The sequence below is a fragment of the Protopterus annectens genome, chromosome 1.part1 (assembly GCF_019279795.1).
Source record: "Protopterus annectens isolate FY-2018-M chromosome 1.part1, PAN1.0, whole genome shotgun sequence".
In the NCBI taxonomy this organism is placed as follows: Eukaryota; Metazoa; Chordata; order Ceratodontiformes; family Protopteridae; genus Protopterus; species Protopterus annectens.
The window spans coordinates 1,721,951,245-1,721,968,744 of NC_056726.1; the positions used below are offsets into that span (position 1 = coordinate 1,721,951,245).

The window sequence follows — 17,500 nt, forward strand, 5'->3', positions numbered from 1 at the left end:
AGGTCGTTTGTCCAGTGGAAAAGCACATGCAATCAGATTTTTAATGGCAATGTCTTTTCATTTGAGCCCTGAACATGGAGAAAGAGGAGAGTTTAGATGAGAAGGGAGGGATTACCAGAGTGACTGCACGAATGGGGAAGATATGGTCGATATAGTGCAGATTGGTTTGGGGTGTCTAGAGTGAGGGTGTTAACTGAAAAAGTTAGAGGTGGTTGTGGGGGTGGTTTTATTATGGAGTCTGGCTGCAAGAGGTGGGAAGGTAACTGGCTTAAGAAGTTTGAAAAGAAGAGACCTTAGGAGTAGCTCAACTCAGTAAGAGACTGCAGTAATTTATCTTTAGAGAGGGTGCAGTGGTATTCCTGAGGGGGGGGGGGGGACTGTAAATCAATCTGCAGATTTTGACTTCAATGGTCTGTGGAGTGGAGGAGCTTTATTTAGAGGTTATGGCTATGATACGATGTCCATATTCAAGATGAGCAAGGAATCCTCCTTTACCTATTGCAGCTCTAGCTGTTCTACAGAGAAAGGGAGACATTTTCCAAGACCAGAATAAAAGAATTGATATTTTTTCCTGGTGTTTTCAATGTGGCTATGAAGTTAGGTTTATGGCTGCAACAGTCACTTACTATGGTTGCATCTACTGGGGAACTAATAAGATCTGCAATACTGAGATTTTAATGTTTCCTTCATCTTTTGTCAATTTCTGAAGATCATACTTTGTTTTGGAGAAGTTTAGGAATAGCTTACAGTTACTTAGCCACGAAAGTACAGTTTTGTACCTACAATAAATGTAGATGTTAGAGTGCATACACTGCTGCAGTCATTACACTTGGGTTATCCTGCCGTCAGGCGGTTCCCCAGTCGGCCTGAGTTCCAAAGTCTTGGCCCGGCGTTGGTTGCCGTCGCCTCCTCCCTGACTTCAGTACGACAGGGGTATACAAGATGCAGCGGACGCCATTTTCTTCAGTTTTGCTTGCCCCAGATGTCAGGTGCCTCTAAATAGGTAGGCAATTCCAATTGCTAATAAAACATACACAAGAAAAACTTACAGCTACCAGCAAATACTCCCCATAGGTAGTAAGGGTAGAAGACATAGGTACGTACCAGCCAGTAAGAGGGGAAGGAGGGAGGGTAACCTGGACTGCAGCAGTGTATACACTCTAACATCTACATTTATGGTCGGGACAAAACTGTACTAGGTTCATCGTGTTACACTGCTGCAGTCATTACACTTGGGTAGAATCCCAAAGATGAGGAAGGGTGTCTGGTTCTATAAGGCATTAGGGGTGCCTCTAAGGCACTGCAGTGGCACAGCCAGCTCTGGATCTAGAGTATAGAGGCAGATGGTAATGCTTTTTAAAGGTATGTACAGAACTCCAAGTTGCTGCTTCCAAAATATCCTTGGTAGGTACTCCCTTGAGGTAGGCAGTTGAAGTGGCTGTTGCCCTGCTGGAGTGAGATCTAATACTGCTAGGTACAGGTTTTCCATGGAATGTATACAATGTCCTATCCATTTTGAAATAGTTTTGAAATGGCTTTTCCCTGTGCTCCTGCAGCATATGGTACCAATAATTGCTCAGATTTTCTGAAAGCTTTGGTTTTATCCAAGTAGAAGTGTAACTGCCTGTGAATGTCCAAAGAGTGCAGTAGTCTCTTACCTTTATTCTGTGGTTTAGGATAAAAAGTTGGCAGGTGAATAGTTTGGTTTAGAGATACACTGGATACCACCTTTGGCATAAAAGTAGGGTTAGTTCTTAAAGACACCCTGTCCTTGTGGAAAATGAGGAAAGGTTCCACTGCCATTAGTGCCTGTAATTCTGAAACTCTTCGTTCTGATGTTATTGCCAGGAGCAGAGCAGTTTTCCAAGAGATAGATTTTTCATTCTGCTGTGTTGGCTGGCTCAAAAGGAGGTAAAGTTAGCTTCTCCAAAACAAAGTTGAGGTCCCAAGTTGGAGTAGGTGCTCTATGAGTCTTGTGTTTTTAGCCCCTCTGAGGTACTGTTTAAACAGAGGATTAGAGAAAATTGGTGGATCCGTGTTGTAATGAGCAGAGATGGCAGAGGCGTGAATCTTGATGGATGAGGAGGAGTGTCCTTTGTCCAGCATCTCAGTTAAGTATTGCAGTATCTGAGGAATGCTTGGGACAAGAGGGTCAAGGCTGTGAGCTTGGTTCCAGGCACAGAATCTCTTCCATTTATCCGAATAGGCTTTCCTGGTACTAGGCCTTCTGGCCTCCAGAATGACATCCATAACAGCTTTGGAGAGAGGCATTGCTTGCTTGACTAAGGAATCTTCCATGCAGCTAGGTTTAAGGTCTTTAGCTGGCTGTGTAGTATTTGTTTGTTGCACCGAGTCAGCAGATGTGGGATTGGAGGCAAAATCCAGGGTGGTTCTTGTGCTAAGCTCCTTAAGATTGGGTAGCAGTGCTGGCGTGGCCAGTCTGGTGCAATCGGGATCATCTTTGGCTCTTCCTGTCTGGCTTTTATGAGTACCTTTGGCAGGAGAGGTAGTGGTGGGAAAGCGGATACTTGTAGGTTCTCCCACCTGAATGAGAGGGCATCCACTTTCCATGTTTGTGGATGGTAACTCCTTGTGCAGCTTTTTTGTAGCTGGCAGTTTATAGGGGATGCAAACAGATCTATGTCCGGGCTACACCATTTCTGTGTTATCATTCTGAATATTTGTGGATTCAACTCCCATTCGTGGGGATCCATGATGTTTCTGCTCAAGTCGTCTGCCAGTGTGTTTTTCTCTCCTGGCAGGAATTGTGCTTGCAGATGAACTTGAAGGTTTATAGCGGTGTTCCACAAGTTTATAGCTTTTCTGCATAGGGGGTAGGAGTGAGTGCCCCCTTGCTTATGTACCACATAACTGTGGTGTTGTCTGTCTTTAGTAGTTGTTGTCCTGGATGCAGCAGGTCCTTCAAAGCTATAAGCGCATTTTGTACAGCTAGCATCTCTTTTTGATTGATGTGAAGATGCCTTTGTTCTGCGGGCCACGTGCCCTGAATACATTTGCCTGCCATGTGTGCTCCCCAGTCGTAATCCGATGCATCTGTTGTCGGTGTTTGCCTGGCTGTGGGTTGTGTAAAAGGCTGTCCCTTGTTGAGGTGACAAGCTTGAGCCCACCACTGAAACTCCTGTTGAAGGCAAGGGATTAGTGGTATAACTGTTGACAGTGTTGAGACCATACATTCTTTAGGTACCATTGTAGTTTCCTCATATGCAGTCTGGCATATGGAATTAGTAGTATGCAAGATGCCATGTAACCCAAGGCCTAGAGAATTTTTCTTGCAGGGAGTTGGGTCTTTGTTGCCATCAATTGAAAGTAATGAGTCAGTTGTCCTTGCTTGTCTGGTGTGAGATGAACCATCTAGGCCTTTGTGTTCAAGCTGGCACCCAGGAATATAATCTCTTGTGAGGGCACTAGTTTTGATTTCTTTTCATTTACTGTGTACCCCAGACAACTTAACTTTTTTACAAATGCCAGATACTTTAGAAGAATGTCCTTGCTCTCTGCTTGAATCAGGCAGTCGTCCAGGTACGGATAAATTTGAATTCCTTTCTGTCTGCAAAATGCAATTACTGGTGCCAGGCACTTTGTGAAGACCCTGGGCGCAGTAGATAGACCAAAGGGCAGTGCAGAGAATTGGTAGTGCATTGAACCAGCTATGAATCTGAGGTATCATCTGCAGTTTTGTCTGATAGGGACATGCAGGTATGCCTCTGAGGTCCAAAGTCACGAGCCAAGCTTTCTTGCCCAGCATGGGAAGAAGCTGCTGTAATGTCAACATTTTGAATTTCGGAACATCCAGGTAAGTGTTTAGAGATGAAAGATCCAGAATGGGCCTCCAGGCTTTGTCCTTTCTGGGTACCAGAAGGAGTCTTGAGTAAAATCATTGTCCTTGTTCCTGTGATGGCACCCTATAGTTCTCATATCCATGAGTGCGGTAATTTGTTTGAGCCTCTGCCCATTGATTTGGTGGCAGATTTTGCATTCCTTTTAACCTTAGCAGAGTGTGAAAGTGGAACCTGTAACCCTGAAATACAAAGTTGAGAACCCATTTGTCTTTGGTGATCATTTGCCAGTTGTGGTAGAAGAGTGCCAGTTGTCCTCCCAAGGGGGCTGCCAAGAAAGATTTGTTTGGCAGCTGTAGTGGGAAGTAATTGGAGCTGCTTTTTATATGGTTGGGGCCTGTCTTCTTTCTGGCCAGATGCAACCCATTGTCGAGGCCTGTAAGGACCACTCTGTGTTTGACCTCTACCTCTTGGATGTCTGTATCTTCCCCTTTGAGGTCTGTCTGTAATTGAAAAGGACCAATTCTTAGTTGGCCAGTTTCTGCTAAATCTAGGAGGCTGAACCTGTAAGAAATCCTTCACCGTTTACATAAATTTTGCCTTATCCTCCATTTTCTTTAATGTCTCTTCTGCCTCAACTCCAAACAACACATACTGCTGCAAATGTGCATTCAATAATTTTGCTTTAACATGATCTGGTAACGTATGTTCTTTTAACCAAGCATGTCTTCTAATGACAGAGCCTGTAACTGCTGCTCTGCAGGAGGCCTCTGGAGAATCAAAACCACATTGCAAAGTATGCTTTCCCACTTGTTCAGCTGCATGCAATAAATCCAGCATTTCTTTACAATTAGGAGGATTCGATTCTGGAAGCATTTTTTGTTTTAACTGAGAAAGTAAAAATTGCTGATATTTTTAGCATGTGAAATTGGCAATTTAAGACTCTCATTGCTAAAGTTGCAGATGTATATGCTTTCTTTCCCCATCTGTCTAATGCTCTGGAATCTCTGTCAGAGGGAACTGGATTCTTGGCTGATGAGGCCTTAACTCCTTTGGGTCCCTGAGAAATAGTTTCAGGGCCAGCTACAGGGCTTTTATACAGAAATTTGTGCGAGTCAGGGACTCTAGTATCGGTCAGGTTTAACAGGGGCTGGAGGTAAGGAATCAGGATTTAAGCTGGATTCAGTATACACATCATCCACAATATTTAACAATGGTGGAATAGCAAGGGGTCTGTGTTGAGGTAATAAAAGGAAGTCTCTGTGCCTTTTCTTGGATTCTGAGTAATCCTGGCCTTCCCAGTGGAAATACTCCCTCATAGTATGTAGGGTTTCCCCAAAGGAGTAGCCCTCAGGCGGTGAGGCTGATGGAAACGATTCCTCAGCATCAGAATCCTCATAAGGGGGTAAAGAGCATCCTAGGTATGAGGATGAATCAGAAGAGATGGACACCTGGTCGGATGAGTCAGTCTGCATCCTGTCTAGGCCTTTTATCAGGAGGGGGATGGGACCCCCTGATCAGTGTGATTAGGTCTTCGGCCATTTTGAGCATTTGTTTCTTAGGCATGGAAGACTGTCCTGGAGAATGCTGTATTTGTTTCTTTGACTTTAAAGGAGGCCTAGACTTAGCTGAGGGTTTAATGCTTAACTGAGTAGGTCTGAAGACACCCTCTGTAGCTGTGGGTTGCTCAGCTACTCCGGAACCCTCTGAAAGGTTAGTCTCGGTAGGCTGAAGAACTTGTGCGTCTGAAGGCCCAGCCATCTCCACGTGGGAATCAGAGGCAGCTTGTGGTTCTACAGAAGCGGTCATCAGGGGCTGCGAAGGTACCTCGCTGAAAACCGGAGAACCGGCTACTGGCCTAGAAGTGGCTTAGTCAGTTTTGGGCCTCTGATGCCTATCCTTGTCTTTTTGTGTATTTCGGTCGTCGGAAGTTCCGACGGCATGGTATAATTGAATTTTCTACCAAAACAATGTCGGGCAAAATCAAACCGAAGTTTAATAGTGCGCTTGTTAAACCTAGCACAAAACCAACAACCAGTGACATCGTGATCAGGGCCTAGGCATGGGATACAATAGGAATGGAAATCCTTATGAAGTATTTGCTTCTCGCAAGAAATAGTTAACTTTTACTGACAAGGTCTGAGGCAAGAAAAAGTTTCCCCAACTGGGTACTTAGCTTTGTAGAAGACTTCGGTCCTGGATTCGGAAAGAAAATATCAGGAGATGGCCGACCAGCACTTGCGAACTGCTTTTGCTTTGGGCACCGTGTGGCAAGAAAGACTTAAGAAAATGGTGTCGGCTGCATCTTATATACCCCTGTCGCACTGACATCAGGGGGGAGGAGGAGACAGCAACCGATGCCGGACCAAGACTTTGGAACTCAGGCCGACTGGGGAACTGCCTGACTACAGGATAACCCAAGTGTAATGGCTGCAGCAGTGTAACACGATGAACATCTAACTGAGTGGATGCAAGACTGAAACCTGAACAGTTGAGTGTGGAAGGATGAACTGAACAACTCATCATCTGCATAAAGAATGAAAGGAATGTTAGGGAGATAAGAGGGTAGTTCGTTAATAAAAATGGAAAACAGAGCGAGTATCAATCACTAGGGCACTGCCCTGGTAAGGGGTGCTGGGGGGGGGGGGGATAGGGATGACCTTATTTTGACTCTGAAATACCCACTTAAGAAATGCTGAAAGCCGGTGACAGTATTAGGGCTAAACCAGATTTCTTGGGGAGAACGAAGGAGCAGAAAGTGGTCAATACGATCAAAAGGTTTGGTCAGGTGTGTACCCAAACAAGGACTGGGTCAGCAATGCCTCATTTTTATTGTGTCCCCATAAATATGGGTATTTTAGGAGTGCTGTCAATGTGCTCCGGCCATTCCAGAATCCATGTTGTTTAAGAGTGGGGAGGTGTTACTGTTTGATGTAAGTAGACAGTTGGTTACAGGATTACCTTTTCAAGTATTCTCTCAAGCACACGGAAGATAGAGACAGGGCATAAGTGGTAGGCATTCTCTGGCCAAGCTTGTTTGAGAAAAGGTTTAATACGATCAGTTTTCCATATGTCTGACATTGTATTTCAAACAAAGGGGCGAGGTAAGAAGTCTTTGCAGAATGGTATACACCAAGAGAACACCCCTGGTGCAGGCTAAGGGTATATTTCTAGTAGGTACTCAAGGTCTGTGTGTGCAGTTTTCTTAAAATAGAACACTGGGATAAATGGAGGGGGCTGGGGAGAGGTACAGGTTGCAATACTAGATAAGTAGTTACCTTCCTTGAGAAAGTAGAGAGGTTGAGGAGTCTGGCCTTGAGTACGTCTGTATGTTAAGTGGAGGTGGGCTATGGATTTTCAGCCTGTGACAAGATTTACTTTTTGGCAGAAATATTTGGGTTTTCCTAGCACAGTAAGTTGTTTGCTTTCAAAATTGTTCATTGCGTGTCTTGAATGACTTGCTTAGCTAGGTTATGTACAGAAGTAAGGCGGTACGATTTTCTAGTGAGGCGTTCTGTCTCCATGTGGACCATGCATTTCCCCTAGTTTGAGCAGAGCTAAAGGGGCTATATGCGAGAGGAAGAACCTATCTTGAAGTTGAAGGAGGTTATCTGTAAGCACTGTTGCAGATGCGCTGGTAAGTTGGTAATGGCAGACCAGTTAAAAGCTGCTAGGAATTTGAGGTTACCTGTATCTGAAGGTAACTAGTTTGGAGGACAGCTGTGGTGAATGGTGGATAATTTGAAAGGTCACTGGGGGGGTCACTGAATGAGGGTGGAAGAGCAGATATACACTGGAGATAACTGGGAGATTATGTTGGGGATTAGTAGATCCAACATGGGTAGCTGTTGGGTTTGTAGATTTGGATACTTTCTAAACTGCACAAGGTTGATATTGGCCAAGTATTCGCAGTCACTTCAACAGACCAGGGTAGTTTTGGTTAAAACAGTGTAGAACAATATATTTTTTTTTTTTATAGTTGCAGGCAGCTGAGGTGACAGTACAAAGGGATTTCAATTTCTGATAGGGAGGACGACAAAGATAGGCGTTGCTATTAGGAGACAGTTTTTCCAAGAGGGAGGTTTTATTAAGCATCCATTGGGTTCAGTATGTGAAGAGGCATTTGTTTGAGCAATCAAAATTGGCTTAAGGTTTTGTTTTTTTCTAATAGGGCGAGACCCACCTTGTCTACAGCTAGGTCTTGCATCTTGGCGGTATATGTAAGAGGGAAGCAGATCCTGAAAATTGTGTGTGTTTTGTTTAAGCCATGTTTCAGGTACAGCTGTGATATCAGGTGAGTGGGTTGTAAGGAAAGTGTTTACCTGGTCAAATTTAGGAGATGCTATGGGCATTAAAATTACTGCAGAGGAGAGGATGGAGGTATAGTAGTTCAGAGGTATACACAATACTTAATGTGAGTGGCCTCTTCCCAGATGCAGATTTGCCATCCAAACAGGATGCTGAACAAAGCCAGAAAATAAGAAATAATACATTTGTGCAGGGTGCAGATCACTGGTTAAAGCAATAAACAGCAATTAAATAAACAATAGACTCAACCAGAAACTCGAGGAAATAATGGTGCTCAGACCAATGTGAAAGTGGCAGCAAATAACCTCATCTCACAAAAATAACTACTAAAGTTTCCAAAATGGGGAAGGGCATGTAAAGATACAAGCACACACTCACTGGGCATTTTCAGCCATGCCATGTTGATATCCACTATTCCCCGTGTGCGCACACGTATGTGTTAGACACTAATGCTTGCCATCCACAAATCACATCAGAGCAACGTGTGTGTGTGTGTGGGGGGGGGGGGGGCTGAAAAGATGATAAATAGGACCTACATGAGCCATGGCAGGGAATGAAAAATCTTAAAGACACACAGGTTTCTGAGCACCAAGCAACATCTAAGTGACACTAAGAAGAAAAAAAAAACTCTTGGAGAATGCTAACTACATTAGAAGGTGAAGTTTTCCCTCAACTAGATTTATATGAATATTAATAAAATGGAAAAAATAACACGTTAACTGAAAAGCAGTAATCTGGAAACTGAAAATAATGTAATCTATAGTATAAAGAGATTTTATCTTGCATTTCAAAGTTTTATTAGAAGCATCACAGAGGCCATAAAGGAAAAAAATATATATGGTAACACAAAGCACTGCTGCAGGAGTTCACAAGGATATAAACCCATAAAAATATCACCAGCAGGAAGAATGCTCAGTAAAGGGCAAGAGTACTGAACAAGTTGACAAAAATTGCAAAAAAATTAAAGGATTTTTGGAAAATGCAGCAATTCAGCCAGGCTGTTAGAAATTTAACAGCTTTAAACACTAGTACTGAAAGATGAATATCGCCTTAAAACTTCCAAGAATAGTAAAAATGCACTATAAAAATCCAGTACTCACAGAAGCATACATAGTTAAACAATTTAAAAAAATGCACTTGTAAAGTACTACTTTAACTTAACAGGACCTTACAAACTAGCAAAAAAAAACTCCAAAGGCGAGAGTTCTGTCATAACACCTGGTACTGGTTGGAAGTTCTCTCATTCAGGCCTACAGTGCCTTTTTTTTTTTTTTTTTTTTTTTTTTTTTTTTATACATCCACTTCACACTCTAGCTGTTTATGGTGTCCCAACCTTTACCAAATCTGGCTTTTTTAACCAAATGACTTAACCAAAAATTAAACAGATGACGTTGGTGGGGTATATTAAAATTTACCCAAGGTTGGTGTAGTTTAATCATGAGGGCAAAGCCCAAGTGATTAAATAAAGCCAAAAGTGGGTAAATCTCAATATACCACCCCATGGAGTTGGTTATTGCTACTATACAATGACATTAAGAAAAAAAACGTACTTTTCTTAAACAATGTCTTTGTATAAAGGCGCCATGCTGTCCTTACACTGCTGGTACATATCCTGTTACCTTTGTTGATGTATTGGGTATGTGTGGGAACGCAAGTCCTATACGCATGTACAGTACATCAGTGCTTTGGAAATTAAGCAATGAAGAAAAGAAGGTCTCTGCTGTTCTGTTATCTTTTCTAAATAAATTAAATTAAACTGATTAATTAAAAAGTTTCGGACAGTTTAGAAGTAGAAGACAGACAGAATGGAAGAAATAAAGGGAAAATCAGGTACGCACGTTTAGTTTGAATAACGTACCTGATTTTCCTAATATTTTCTCCATCCTGTCTCTCTGGTATAGGTTCATAGGCTGGTACTACGCTATCTGCCTGAAGGCATTTATAAGCCTAGCCAGAATGTGTTGGCTTTCGCCGCCTCCTTAGATTAGTTCCCTATGCCTGTGTCCAGCAGAGCCACTGAAGTGATCCCCGAAGTAAACTGCGTTTCCCATCCACTCGTCAAGGTTTCTTTTGAAGAGTGTTACTGAGCAGCTCTGCCTAATGTAGATTGGAATCTTGTTCAAAGCATGGGAAGTCTCTGGGACAGGAATGTATCCCTCCAGCACATCCTATTTATTGTTGTGGTGAGGCTTAGGTGCTTTTAAAAAATAATGTTTTAAAAGAAAACATGGAGGCCAGGATATCTTTCTGCATTTAGAAGGATCCATCTTTGCTCTGCCTCTTCAGTACGATTCTCTAAATCACCCCCTCTAATATCATCCTTAATTTGTAACAATAAATATTTGAACGTATGTGAGGAATCAGTTTGTAGTATATGAGAAGCTAAAGCATGTTACCTTCTGATTTCTAATGTCTCTAAGGTGCTCAAGGATTCTATCCTTGAGACACCTATTGGCTTTACCTACATAAAAAAACCCTGACATTTTTCAAAAAAACGTAAAATATACTATGTTGGCAGTCTTACAGTCCGCATAGTTGTGTAAAGAAAGATGTACATTACACCAAGGATGACTATATACTGCATTCCTGTATATATGCTTACATGCTAGGCAATTCCTGCATGGATGAGTGCCTAATCTCCTAGAGATTTGATTGAATGTGTGTGAAGGTTTGTGGCATAGGTACTGTAAGAGATTTATTATTTCTACAGGAAAAAGGAGTCCGACCAATTTTCTGAGTGAGACCTGGAACCTCACGTAACATATTCCAGTTTTTCTTAATAATTGAATAATAACTGTCAATATCACTAGAATACTGAAACGTAACTCAATTTATTAGCAGTGCTAGATAAAGGTGTAAACATATGTAGATTATATATATTTTTTTTTTTTTTTTTTTAGAGTCGAAGAAGGGTTTGCATCTACTTGATCTAAGTTGCATGGCTTCATCTATTGTCTTGTCAATTTCTCCTTCTGAATATCCGCGTTCTAAAAATTATTTTTAAGTTAAGTGCTTTCTAAGCATCCCTTTCAATGTTATGCAGTCTAAGAACTCTAAAGACTTGTCCTTTAAGGACATTTCTCAGATGCCTGCTTCTTTTATGTAGAAGTGTATTCTTACTAGTAGGCTTCTTATAAATACTACTTGAAACTACATTTATATCGGACTTTAGGAGTACATCTAAGAATTCAATCACACTACTGGAGATTGAAATGTAAACCTTAAAAAGTCAGTGGTACCATGCATAAAAAGAGGAAGTTCTCAAAATACGTGCTGGATGTTGTCAATATGCATGTGTGTTCCCATTCTGCCAGTACAAGGTTGGCGTAGCTATTTGCACAAGCTGTGCCCATAGCCACACCAACCTTCTGAAGGTAGATGTCATTTTCAAAAATAAAGATGTTGTTTTCAAGTACAATTTCCAACAATGCACACATTAAAGTAGTCATATCACTGACAAAACATCTATTAACAGTTAAAAATTCTCTGATCATATCTATTCCCTTGTCATTGGGAATACTAGTGAATAACGATTCAACGTCCAAGGTAACAAAAAAGAAATCACTTTCTACAGTTTGAAGACTAGTATATAATCACTCTAAAAAAGATTTTGCATTTCTTAAAATAGTGACACACACCTAGTACTGGATGTAATTGACTTTATATAAAAATTGAGAGAGGTTCTGGACACCACCCAGACCCAGATACAATTGGTCTCATGGGTGGGATGGTCTTATTTTTGTGGATATTAGGTAGACCATAAATCATTGGAATCAGTGGGGTAACTACATTAAAAAACTTAAACAGGTTTTCTTTAATTAATTTAGTCATTAATACGTCAAATACCAAACATTATACTTTCCATAATACTGTTGGCCATAAGTTTAGAAATAAGTTGATGTGTTAGAATCATTCAAAAGTACACTCACTTGTTGCAAATAGAGTAGCTTATCCAGCACCACAATCCCCCCACCTTTATCAGCTGGTTTGAAAACGATAGACTGTAGCGATTTAAGTTCATTAAGGGCTGCCATATCACTTACACATATTATAAAACTTATTCCTTGTTCCTTCATTAAAAAGCTCTCTAAATTCAAATTCACATACACTAATGACTGAATAGGATGTAGAGTGGGAACAAAAGTACTAGGTTTCTTATAAAGATTACTAGTATTACAGTTACTGTCATTAAAAATGCATTTCAAAGTAAAGTTTCTGCCTGAAAGTCTCAAGTCTTAACATCTCCGCTTGTGCTGCCTTTTTAGCAGGAATAAAAGAAAGTCCTTTACGAAGAAGCAGCAATTGTTCATTCGTAAAATCTAGAGAGGAAATATTAAAAACAAGACCTGTATCTATGGTTGTCTCCTTTTGGCTGCCGCTGGATTTCTGTCCATACTGGAGGGGTGTGATTGACTCTCCCTCCTCGTATCTCCCGAACGATTTTTTATGGGCAAAGGGCCCTTGAGTAAAAAATTATTGGAGGAGCCGTTGGACAATGGATTTATAAGACTCATTCGGTTAGAGCCAACACTTACAGCAGTTACAGAGTCAGTATTCACACAGTTAATTGAGGTGGAAGGAACTTCTTCCGTATTAGAGATAAAACAAGTCTCCTTAGAATTAGTTATGTCAAGATTTGAAGTGGAACTTCCTGGCTGTTCAGTTGTATGTTTGATGGAAACGCCAGAAGTTACTTTGCTGGCCACTGCTCTAGCGTAACCTAAAGACCCAGACATTGCATTTGCATCTCGTGTGGGTGTGTCATGGTGTCAGCTTCATTGGTATACAGAAGTTACGGTAGATCTTTTAATATGTTTTCCCTAGGCCAGGAAAAACATTTGAATTATGGAAATCTTTACAGTCTCGCTGTAATTTTTTAAATTTTAGTGACTTGTAAACGTTTTTCTTAAGAAACATTACTATCTTGTAACAAGTCAAGCTTGTCACCAATAATGTCATTGGAGAAGTGTTCAAATATATATCATTTTGACTTTTGACAATGTCAGCCCCAAGTGCATTTTCCATAGGAAGAAAAAAGTCACTTAAAAGATTCACATATTGAACGCTAAACTGTAAATTCAGTTCCTGCCATCTACGTAGCCGCTCCTGATATTCCGTACCATAGCTCGGCACTGCTCAGTACCGAGACCTCTCGGGATCACCTTGTGTTGCAACGAAGCCTGCAGATGCAGGCGTTGCCATTGTAAGCGTTTATATTTAAACAGCTTATTTTCTAGTTCCTTGTGGCAAGCAAAAAACTCATGCATTTGTAAGACCATCATCACAGTGTAGGTCATCGTGCAATCTTTCGTTTATTTCCATATGCAGTTAATACTTCAACAAACAAGTGACTTTTTCAAATCATCTGTTACATATCAGGTAAAACCTCAGATGTTGAAAAAAAAAATCAGCTTAGTTATTTGCACTGCAAGTTGCACATCTTCAGAATCACATTTACTGGCCAAGTATGTGCAGATACAATGAATGACTCTGGTTTCAGTGACTCCAAGTATGAATTACATAAACATATCTTGAAAGATAGTCAGTGTTATTTATATTTCTAATACAAAAGATGTTTTCATATTTATGCAAAAATATCAAACATGCACTCCAGGAATATGAGAAATATCTTGTTGTCATGTAAAGATTGTTTGGTTAACAAAAAAAAAAAAAAAATGTTCCAACAATATCTTCTGGTTTGCAGTTTCCAACACAGGACAATTTGGTTTGTGAAATTGTAGCAAAAATTAAAATTTGGGGTTTGGGTGCATTGTAATATTGCATTTATGGAAACTATGAATGCATCGACTATTATCACTGTAAAGAAAACTCACTGATAACAGCATTTATTGTTCACAAAACAAAAAACAATCAATTAAGTATTTTTCTGGAATATAAGATGTGCTAAAATGCTAGGTGTGTAACATTCCACACCACATAGATGTAAACGAGTTGTGGAAGAATTACTCCAAGATATGATCCTAAAATCAAAACAGAAAGGATCACATGCACAGGCTAGGACAAAATAAATCCAGTGAGACACCCATCCAGACCAGGCTATGCCATGTTTATCTGAAAATTAGTTTTACAGCATTTGTAGAGTACGGCGCATGAGCAGTCACATACTTAGCAGTACATTCTGCAAAACACTGGATATAAAAAAAAAAAGTCAGCAACCATGTAAAGATATTAATCTGTCTTGCATAATACAACTAAATCAACAAGAAACTACCAAGTTAGATTCACATTCTGCAGCAGTGAAAAAAAAGTGTTTACACACATACATGTGCTGCTCATCTGTGTATATCCTTATATTACATATACACGTGGGCACATTTTCTCTCTCGCACACAATATTCAATGCCACAAAGGAAAGACATGACAGGATATTTGTACACTGCCAATGACGTCTACTATACTGAAAGAAAGGTGCTAACTTTGTACCTTAAAATCTTAAGCCTTTTCTTTGTTTTAATAATTACAAAGGTGATTTTAAACATGTGAGTTTCACAGCACTCAAAGTGAAGAGTGAATCTAATGCCACTGACCTAGACTATCACTGAAGTTCAAATTATGCATTTTAACTATTTCAATGGCACTTGTTTAATAAATTTTAGTGCTGTTCAAACTAAATATTGTAGCAATCACCTTAAATCTTTCATCCTTCTCATACTCATCACAAGTTTTACTTGGGGGTAGTATACTTGCAGCAGCAGAATTAAATGTTTTAAGCATATTTCTAATGAAACATATTTCTACTTTAACCTATTTTTAAATTATACTACAAAATATTTGTTGTGTTTAATATGCAACTCTCACAGCAAAGTCTTGTCAAAAGATGGCGTCCATTAAGCACCACCACTGTACTTAAAGTAAAACAGTGCATTAACACAACATTAAAGTAACAGTTTTCAGTACTAAATTTTACTGCTAGAAGCGTAATAAAATGTTACTTAAAACTAGGAGTCATATCACTGGGATTAAAGATTATATATAATCAGCTACTGTGCTCAAAAACTGTACATCAAGAATCATAGACTAGAGAAGTTAGAATTGTGGCCAAGATTAATTGCCTCCTGGCATGAGTATTTGATCCATCAAGCTTTGCTCTTACTTCCACTTAAACAAATTACTAGTACTTTAAGTGGTTTTATATTTTGGACAACAGAATATTTTAGCCTATACAAAATATGCAAGTACACAAAATTTGGTTGCGGTAGTGTTGTCGCCTCACAGTAAGACACTGTCCGGTTAGATTCTCAGCTAGAGCGTCTTCTGCGTGGAAACATGCGTGAATGGGCGTACCTTCGTTGAAGGTTGTGCGTCAGGCCTGGCAAGCCGGTACGTAAAAATCAACTGCCAATCATTAGCAGACCGGAGTTCCGCTGTGGCGACCCCTAATTGGGAAAAGCCGAAAGACACTAACACAAAATTTGGTTATACAGTATCTCTGAAATAATATTTGAATCTTTTGCTTATACGCTCACAACTATATACTACACTAAAGACCACTAGGGCCATTATAAGCCTATCCACACAGACCAAATGTGACCCACAAATTTGATTTACACAGGGTGCAACTTCTTGACTGCTTCTGACCATCAGAAACACAGGTGTCAGACCAGGATGAATTCCCAATTCACTGGTCCAAGTTGCATTTAAACAGGGTTAAGGAGGAACTCTGTTTTACATTGATGGGGAGTCTGTTCCAGAGAATGGGAATTCTCCGAGAAACATTTCTCTCTCCCCAACATGTCCTATTTATGCTGCAACCAAATTGCGCGTCTTTTGATGTAGTAGTTGTGATGTTTGTTTTGGTGAACCTTTGCATATCTGCAAAACAGGGTCCAAGGGTGCCTTGAACACCAAGCAAAGATCAGCTCTCAGAAGTCTGTAAGATACAGAGTACAGACAGTACTTGGAGGCGATAAATGTAGCACATTGTGCTTGTGCTTCCGCTCTGGGGGGGGGGCAGGACACCATGACTGCTCAAAGTTTGCAATCTGCGAACTTGGTCAGCCGGAGGTCTTTGCCCTCTGAGAAGTAGATAGCAAAGAGGAGCAACCCCAGCACACAGCCCTAAGGGACTCCACTGGTATACACAACCAAAACATTTTTGAGAACGGACAGCATGAAATTAAGATATCATATGTTAAATCAAGGTTTTTATAAATTTTAAGTGTGATGGACTTTATTTAAAAACTTTGTTCAAACAAGTCCTTTTAAAAACTTTAAGAGACAATAAGTGTATTTTTGTTTTTAGTTAAAAGTACCTTATTGGTTTAATTCAATTAGGCGATGTTTACGTCAAGGGTTTTTAAAAAACACTCACTTTAGGCATGTTGTATTCTGCTGAAGTTTGAATAAACACCACAAATGAAAGTGCTTATTAAGTGTAATTAAACTGGTACGAATATTGGATCCTGCTTTGATTCGCTGCAGCTTTTTTTTTTGTTGGTATTTTGTTTATTCTGCATCATGATTACTGGAGCAATTTTTAAAAATGTCTCCTCTAGGCATTTGAATACTAGCTAAAACTTTACCCCCCCCCCCCAAACTGCCTTTTTTAGGCAATGTCAAAGTGACAAACCGCCCCAGAAAACATTACTGGGATGCCTCCTGAACATTGTAAAATATAGAACTTATGATCTCTGAAATCACTAACTACAGTCTTAAAACGGGCATTATTCCACGAGAATGGAGGATTGTGGCAGTCATCCACCTTCCTGAGGAAAGGCCTTCGACAGCTCCTGGAAACTACAGACCTATTAGTCTGACTAGTCTTATTTGTAAAGCCATGGAAAGAATCATCACAGAAATAATAAAGGACAGTCTATGCTAACCTGCACATGGAGTTACGCCAGCATGTTATTGTGTATGAGCAACCTAGAGATATGCTTATTACTGTATATCGAAACACCAATGTCATATTAAATCGGTGCAGCTGTTCCAAAAGTGTGGAAGGCTCTGAAACACTGCACTGCCTGGGTAATCTCCACCACTTTAAAACACGTCACGGTAACCACACATATCTATATTACAGTGTTAAAAAAGCTTGGAAGGAGTGTAATATACTTAGGCTTCTGTCAATGAGCAGTAACACCTTGAAGTTCAGTTGAGTTGATTTTGTTATGGTCAAGTTGATTTTGTTATGGTCAAGTCAATTTAGCATTGCCTAAAAAGGCACTATGGGAGTGGATAAAGTTTTAGCAGTATTCGAAAGCGGAGACGGGACCTCTGCACACCATCCTTGGCAAAGTAACGTGGGCTGTTAACTATTTCCTCCCACACTGACAAATACGGGATCCCAAACAAATCACTTAAAAATTGTTCCAGAAATTGCAACATAAAATAAAATCATAATAGCATAAAAAGCCACAACGAGAATCACAGCA

The 17,500-nt window shown here is 40.3% G+C and overlaps 1 protein-coding gene across 2 annotated transcripts in view; it reads right to left on the reverse strand.

The window, feature by feature from the left end:
- ZDHHC18 (zinc finger DHHC-type palmitoyltransferase 18) overlaps positions 1 to 17,500 on the reverse strand; it is a 1,033,940-nt gene that overhangs the window by 982,287 nt on the left and 34,153 nt on the right. The gene's annotated exons all lie outside the window — the stretch shown is intronic.